Here is an 8,665-nt window from a genome sequence, read left to right as displayed (position 1 = left end):
AATGGCAAATTTGTTGGAATCAGTGGAATTCTGGGGATGAAAACATCTTCTCCTTTTGCACAGCCAGTTAAATTGTTGCTTCTATAATATTGTGATATATATTTGTTAACACAAAGTCTTGTACCATTGCATAGTCTTGGGGGATCCAGATTTCAAAACAACATCATTGGAGCCAACACCAATTTTCAGTTCCAGATTGTGAGGTGGAAATCCAGCAGGATTCAATGAATGAATGAAATTCCATTGGACTTGAGTGTTGTACCGTGTTAGCCATTATAAATGTAGTGACAAGTCACAAAATTCTATTGGATAAAACAGAGATTGAGCAGGGTCCATGTTAGTGTCAATAGACGTGTATTTCTTGCTGTCGCTATGTAACATGTTTTGAATTTGTAGATTTAGCTTGTAACATGCTGTCAAAATTGCTGTTTTGCATAGCCACTGATAATTTTTATAATTTTCTTTAATATTTGGAAACACTTTATTCTTCAGGTCGGTTGCTTTTACAGAGCACACCAGACCAAATCTCCAATTAGTCCCTTCCAATTGAAATTCTTTTACAATTAATTAAAGGTTAAATATTTTACCTATATAAATACATAAATATTATAAGTTAAATATGATACCTATATTTGGTCTTTACCTTCGGTTTTGATAACTTAATTAAATAAGTTTTTTGATTATGAATGCATTAAAAAAAAAATGTAACACCAACATGTTAGCTACAATGCTAGCCTGCACCAAATTAATATCATTTTGGACCAAAATCTTTAAACGACTTTCAGACAGTTTGGATGTCACAATCCCTCCTGATCCACTAACAGCTGTGTTTGGTGTACTCCCAGATGGTTCTTTTACCTCTTTTACTCCATTTATCTTTATTCATTTATTATTTTACCTATTCATTTGTCTTTACTAGCATAAAGTTTTACACTGCTGGCCTAGCTCTCTTTCTCAGGGGTGGGTGTTGATTTGTTTCGAACCTTTCTTTCTTTTTTTTTTTTTTTGTAAAACTCGAGTTATGTGTATGGAGTGTTATTTGATTTTAAAAAATTCAATAAAATAAAAAAAAAAGAAATGACATTCTGTTCATTAATGAATAAACAAAAATTGGAAAGAGAGTCACTGAATCCACAAAATAAATATAGGATTTTTATGGTAGATAAAAAATAAAATTGCTTACTTATATTTTATATAATAAATAGCCTATATTCATCAAAATATAAACACGGAATATGTTTAATGTAGTGTAAAATCGATGGGAAAAGAGAAGCCTTTTTTAAGGTTTTTTGATAGATTCATTTTTGTTTTGTGGTGGAGTAATAAGTTTTTACATGCAGAAAAAAAAAATTCAAAGTTATTATTAGGTTGATTGAATTCTATTACCACCACAACATTGTTACAATAAGAATAATGCAAGATGAAAATATAGTTAACAAAAACAAACAGTAAACGACAAATAATACTACAGATTTTTCATGATAATACTGTTGGTTACTTTTACCAGAAACTTTCTGAGCGTCAAGTGAATGATAACATACATACAAGACCGCAAGATCGTTCCAGTCTGCTTTATGGGGGGGTGGCAGGGAGGGGATGGGTTGGGGGTTTTTTGGGGGGCAATGATGACGTCACTTCCAGGTCCTGACGACATCACTTCCGGTTCTGGCCCTGGTGAGGATGTCACTTCCTGTACTCCACCTCCATAGAATCAGTTCTTTTCTGGACTCAGATCAGTGAACATCGCTGTTCATCTTTAACCTATTTTGCAGCCGTGGGACAATATATGGGTGGCTACCCCAAACATTTACGATGTCTTTGCCTCATCTTTATCACAATATTTATATATTTCTATATATATGATATATGTAACACCAATTACAGTTTCCATGTCACACAACTCTAAGCAACTTTCCTAATATTTCATGTATCTTTTCCTGATAAAAAGAAATAAGCTGAAAAGGTTTGTCACCTACTCTTCTGTTTTACTTGTTTGCAATAATTCCATATACAGTATGTCTTGTAATTCTAAAAGAGGAAACAAATCCACAAACACTATTCTAGCTTTGTATCAACATTGTCACAATTCTGTTTTTGAGTTCCTTAATGTAAAGCAAAATATGGCCAGGAACAATGAAGGAAACTGTAACTATCCTACTTATTCATTAAAAATTAAGGGTGTCATGAAACAAGAGGAGAAACCAGAATTTTGACTTGGGGGAATTACACATTCTTGACAAGATATTCTTAAATAGAAGCAAGATAGTTGACTGTAGACTGAATTGTCAAGTGCAAAAAATGCAAGATATAGACAAGTGAGGTGCTAATTGGTTGTGTTTTAACCTGTTGCACAGAGACAAGGAAGAAGCTGGAAACTGCTGCTTAATCTGATTGTTGGCAGCTGTACCACTACAGACAATCAGGAGCACAGCTTTATGGGGGTTTGGCTGGCTGGAAAGTAATGAAAGACTTCTGCCACATTGCTGGTTGAATGACCAAACTAAAAGAAATATGCCCAAAGAGAGTAGGTTGACTGACTTAAAATGTCTGGACAGCCTCAATTCAATGTCACATACACACACACATCTTCTAAGGAAATGGACAACTGCTGCTCAGTGACACTTGGCCAGCCTTCAGAAAAGTAAGGTCACCATCCATTCAGAATGAATACCACCAGCTTAACAAGAAAGGATGGCTTCTGGTCTGTGAAACAAAGGCAACTCACAGGAACCACTGCCTTATGAAAGACAGCCAGGTGGACAAGAACAAAAGCAAAAATGCAGATGATTCCTGCAATAATTTTTCTAGGTGATCTAACACAATTCACAGTACATGGCTCCCTAGCCTAGAAAAATTAATTTCTTTTGCCCCAAACAAACTAAAAATTCTTTTATTCTTGCTTAAAAAACAAAGCACAAGACAAATCTATTTTTTTTTTTTTTGGTGTTTCTGATGAAAGAGTCTGGTGCATAAACATAGGAATCAGTGGACATCCCCCGGGGAAGCAACTATACAGTAGACCTGTCCAATAATTTTATAGAGGTCAAGAACTGTTGCAAATTAGTAACAGGGAGTCCAACCATTGCCATAGGAAATAAATGGCATGCCTTCTGCCTCACTGAGCCTCTATTGTTGAGTTCATGAATAGCACCTTTACAGTGTTTCAACAAAAGAAAAATATAAAATAAATGACTGAGGAATTTGAAAAAAAGAATTTGAAAAAAAATAATACTCTGATTGTTACCAGGTGAAATAACAAAACAAATTACATGTACTATAATTTCTAAAGGAGTCCATAATATCCAAGTATGAAAAATCCTGCCCAAAATGAAAATAATGTAAGAATATTAAGTACCGTAATTGTAATAGCAAACTATATTGATTCATGGCTAGGATAATTTCTTTAAAAAAGCATTTTAGTTCTTTCCAAACAATTTGTTTTCCTCCCATTGTTTGTCCATAATGCTACAAGGTAGATTGAGAAACTAAAATACTAAAAGAGTATCCATAGTGAGTGTGTATCCTGCAATAGGCAGGTGCATCTGTTCACAAAAGAAGTTTCTCTACTCCACCAACCTGGAGTACTTCCACCTGGGTCCACATGCTTCATTACACTCCATCTTAGTCTAGGGCAGCCTTGGCTGTAGTGTACATGGTCATACTGAGGCGTTTGTCCTCTGGCAGTCTTTAAATGTCCTTTATATTTTGTAACTCCAAGAATCTCCTCAATGCTTTTTTTTTAAATTGGCTTAACCTGAGCCTATAAAAAAACCTAGTGTCACACACGTGCAATTAGGAGGCAGCGAAAGGGCTTGAGTAACTGTAATACTACGTCAGACCAGGGGGTGGCAGAGTGTGCTGACTGTCTCTCTCAGTCTCTTGCAGACCATTTCCTGGAAATCCCGCCAGGTTCCGGTGCCGCTGACAATGTCGCTTCTGACGCCACTGATGATGTCACTTCTGGTCCAGGAGCCTTTGTAGATGTCACTTCCGGTCCTGAAGACGTCACTTCTGGTTCGGGCATTGGATGACATAATTTCCTCTTCTAGCCCTTAAAACCACCATCTTACCTCCACTTAATCAGTTCTGTTTTGGACCCTTTCTTGTAAACAACTCATATTTTCAAACCTTTTTCAGCCAGGATCTTATTATATGGGTGGCTGCCCCAAACCTTTGTGACTGTCTGGAGTCAATTTGTTACACTAGGAACAATTATAATAGTTATAATGTAATATACTGCTCAGCTCATTACTTCTGGTCACTCAGTAGTTCTAGGGCTATTACATATTCCTCCCAATCTTAGGTTTCCACTGAGCTGACAGTAGGAAAAATTCTGTTTAATGTGCTTGATCTGCTATGTTATGATGCAATTATAATTAAAGTTACATGAAAGAGTGCATTGTTTTGTTATTATTATTAAGATAAAAAGTTTACATTTTTTGTTTTTCATCATTCCCTTTCATCTACTATTGCAGAAAAAAATAATAATGTCAATAAGACATGCCTGTTTCCTAGAAGATTCATTTTCTGAATAATACTTATTTTCTCCATAATGACTTTGCAGTTGCTTGTAAATAGTATGCAACTGTCAGAGAGGTAAAATATGCAGTAGTCTGCATCACCAGTGTTTGGCTGTTTCTATTTTTATATATTCTAGTTTGTTTCAATGAGTGTAATGGATTCTGAATAACATCTGTGTACAACCTACATTACTATAATTATAAGCTGGCACAGGTGAACCATGCAGCTATGTCAGGTTGCTGCAGTAAATTAGCTCTTTCTAGAATAGCCTAGGAAAATAGAAGGGAAAATGGAGGTGACACCTAATTAACAGATATGTAAGAGGATCTCATGGAGAGGGTGTAGGTCAATATTATTATAAAGAATGAGGGAGTGGAATGTGCATCTATGCATTACCATTTTCTTAGGTGTACAGACTGTCTAACCTCTGTATTAGTCAGGCAATGTTTTCATCTCACCCCACTATCTTTGTGCTGTGGCTGTGCCACACGTTCTGTTGAAAAATATGTGTCACAGAAAGCTCAATTAGCTCTCCAAAAGAAGTTACCATCTGTTTCAGGATACAGTGCCTTCCATCAAATGTGCTATCATTGCTGTACAAGATAAATAAGCTAATTACTTTGAATGCAGGAAGATGGAGAGTTGCATGAGGAAAAAATTCTGGTTTCCTAAGGCAAAATTAACTCCAAAAATGTAACAAATGTAGCAATGAAAAGCATCCATAGATATAGAGTATGTGACCTTCCACAGTTTCATTGCTATTGTCAAACAATGAAGAGAGTCCGCAGTGAAACTTTTAATTTGGCTGCCCCCTAGAAGTCAGAGGTAGTGAGTATATCTTTGGTTAAACACCAGCTATAAGATAAGATATGCATGAATAAGAATCAGAAAACAGGTAAGCCACATTCCAATTATTCTGATAGTTTTGTGATTTATTTATTATTTTGGTTAAGGCCTTACAGTATTTATGGTTTCCACGATGACATCACTTGTGTTTTGCACATGCACACTGTCGAATGGTTTTGTCAAAGTCACATCATTCACACCACAAAAAAAAAGAATTAATGAGTAATAGTAATTATAAAATTTCAAAACAGTAAATTGTTGGCAGTGCACAATATAGTGTGGCAGCTATTTCATGTAGCAGCCATAATAAAAGGTGTTCAGTTAAAAATATAAATTACATTGAGATTACAATTTTGGGTTCCAATGGAAATGTGCAGTTGTTTTTTTATAGATCTTTCTGAGAAAAAATTAAAATGATAAAACCAGCCCCAATATTGATGTCCACAGTCAAAAATAGTTGCTTGCCAAAACAATAAAAGCCATTATAATGTGCATTCTGTAGACAAACAATTTTCCTGCTACGTAAGGTTCTCGACAAAATTCTTACAAACTTATTTTTTTTCCATTATTTTTTATTTTATTTCATGAGAACTTTCATTATTAACATGATTAAATTGGATTTTTGAATGAGGACAATTATCATGAAATCAGCAACATATATAATGTATGTATTAAATATAATACAAGCATCAATGGCGACAGTGTCTTGGAGGAACTGCTTCCTTTGAATGCAGTAAAAAGTGACAGAGATGAATGGGGCTTCTTATTCACTGCATTCTATAAATTTGGGTTTGGTTTCAGTATAATCCATGATTTTTACCTAGTGTACAACAAGGTCTCAAATAAAACAGTAATAACAACAACATTAATTTCACATTTTCACACAGAGGATATAGCTCACACAAGATGCTTTCCAACACTTCAAAGTTACATGCAAAGAAAAACAAATTGAATTATTAAAACAAATTAAATAACATATTACTCATCTGTTCAGGAAGGCTTTTAGCTCTACTTGACTTTATTACCCTTCTCTCAGTTTACTTCTCTATCAAGATGCTAATGTAACCTGTATGTGTGTGTGCTAGACCATCAATTATGTTGTCTGTTTTTTTTTCAGAATTCACTGTCTTAATCTTCTTTATTTATTTATCTGGTTTGTACAATGCTATATACTGTATATGCTGCCATTCTTTGTTATATTCTGTAAGTGCCTTGAGCATGGGAAAGGTGCTATATAAATAAAATGTATTATTATTATTATTATTATTCCATCAAAACATATTTTTACAACATGGAGGTTACAGATTTTGCTATAAATAAATCTGGCTGACTTTTCAGTTTTTACTCACAAACTTCTGTAATATTATACTTCCTGACTGTGACAAAGAAATAGGTAGAATTTCAAAACTATAATTAGTGTTTTCAAATAAGACAATGAATGAAAGACAATGAATAAGATGATGAATGAAAGTCAGCTTTAAATAAAGTATCTATTCCCTCACTCACAGAAGAGGCTCTTGCTAACAGCCATACCAAATGCACTTCAGAACATGTCACCCACCTAAAGCATGTTCAAGCCCAGCCAGTACTTGAATGGGAGGCCATCTAGGAAAAGGTTGAGTTGCTGCTGGAAGAGTTGTTGGTGAGGCCAGTAGGGGGCACTTACCCTGTGGTTTGAATGTGGATCCCAATGCCCCAGTGTAGTGATGGGAACACTATGCTGTAAAAATGGCGCTGTCCTTTGGACAAGACGTAAAACCGAGGTCCTGACTCTCTGTGCTCATAAAAGATCCCTGGGCATCCTTTGTAAAAAGTAGGGTGTGTCCTGATATCCAGGTTAAATTGCCCAACATGGCCTAGTCATTCTGGGCCCCTAATCATCCCCTGTGTCTAATTGGCTATCTCTCTCACCACTTAAACACCTAACAACTATTATGTGGTGAGTGTAAAAACGGCTGCAGTCGCACCATCCAGATGGATGCTACACATTAATGATGGTTGGAGAGGCTCCCCAGTCTCTGAAGTGCTTTAAGTAGTGAAAAAAGTGCTATATAAATGTAAAGAATTATTATTATTATTCACAAAGCTGCATGTTTACAGGTGGTGTGGAGCTAAAACTTTAGACTATTGATGCCTAAAAATGTGTTATCTGGTCTTATGAGTCGCATTCCTGCTTGTACTTCAGGTTAATAATAAACTGCATTAACCAGTCCATGAGGACTGTGTGCAAGATGCTCTTCAAGCAGGAGGTGGTCCTCAGATGTTCTGCGTGTGTTGGAATTATGTGGAAATGAGTGCTTTGTTTGGGGTGATAATGTACTTGAACCAGAAAGATTACATTGGGCTTCTGGACAACCATGTGTTCCCTTTTTTTCTTCATCCCCAGTGTGAACACAGAATTGCTACCCCAGTCTTACAACAATCACCATGAAGAATACTCTGAAGCATTCTCGACTGGCAGGCAAAATCCTTAGATTTACATACCATAGAAAATCTGTGGGACTATTTGGTTGCACTGAATGAAATGCCGATGGAGCTATCTGACTAATCTGGCCAAACTGTGGTACTTGGTGCTGCAACAATAGATGAAAATTGACAAGAGGTGTCCATGCCAGACAAATTTTTAGCTGTTCTTCAATCTCACGGAGGAGTTGCGTGCTATTAGGTAAGATTTAGCCAGGGGTGACTAATTTTGTGTCTGTTGAGCTAGCATAGTAAGCTATAAACACCATCATGAAAATGACATCAAAGAAAAACAAATGAGGAATTTTAGAAAGGAAAGGAAAAAAAAATCATTCATTGGCAATAGTGTTGTGTCACGTCTCATTTTTGGAATTTGTGCTATTTTTTTCTAAATGATTATTGTTCAATGTTTATTCTATAGCAATTTACAACTAATTATAATAGCCACACTAATCACACAGATATATATAACAAGAGCAGAGTGTCACTGAAATAGGGTTGCCCAGAATGTTGCCTGATTTGAATTTGCAGTATATTATATATGAGAATGAACACAAAAAACAGCCCTGTACTTGTTTTTTTTGCATTTAATATGAGACCTTGAGTAACAATCACAGCTAGGCTGTATTTGTTAGAGACAGTCAATTAAACTGTATGAGCAATTCTATATAATATGCAAGATTTGTTTACACATACTGCACACAATGAGATATGAAAAATGACTTTAGGCTTCAATATAAAATGACCATTTTCAAAGAAAAAAATTATCCTGACCCTTATAATTTACATGTATTTACCACAAACCGAACAATAAACATAACAGATGTCTCAATAG

The sequence above is a fragment of the Erpetoichthys calabaricus genome, chromosome 7 (genome assembly GCF_900747795.2).
Source record: "Erpetoichthys calabaricus chromosome 7, fErpCal1.3, whole genome shotgun sequence".
NCBI classification, from domain to species: Eukaryota; Metazoa; Chordata; class Cladistia; order Polypteriformes; family Polypteridae; genus Erpetoichthys; species Erpetoichthys calabaricus.
This window is presented reverse-complemented; position numbering follows the sequence as displayed.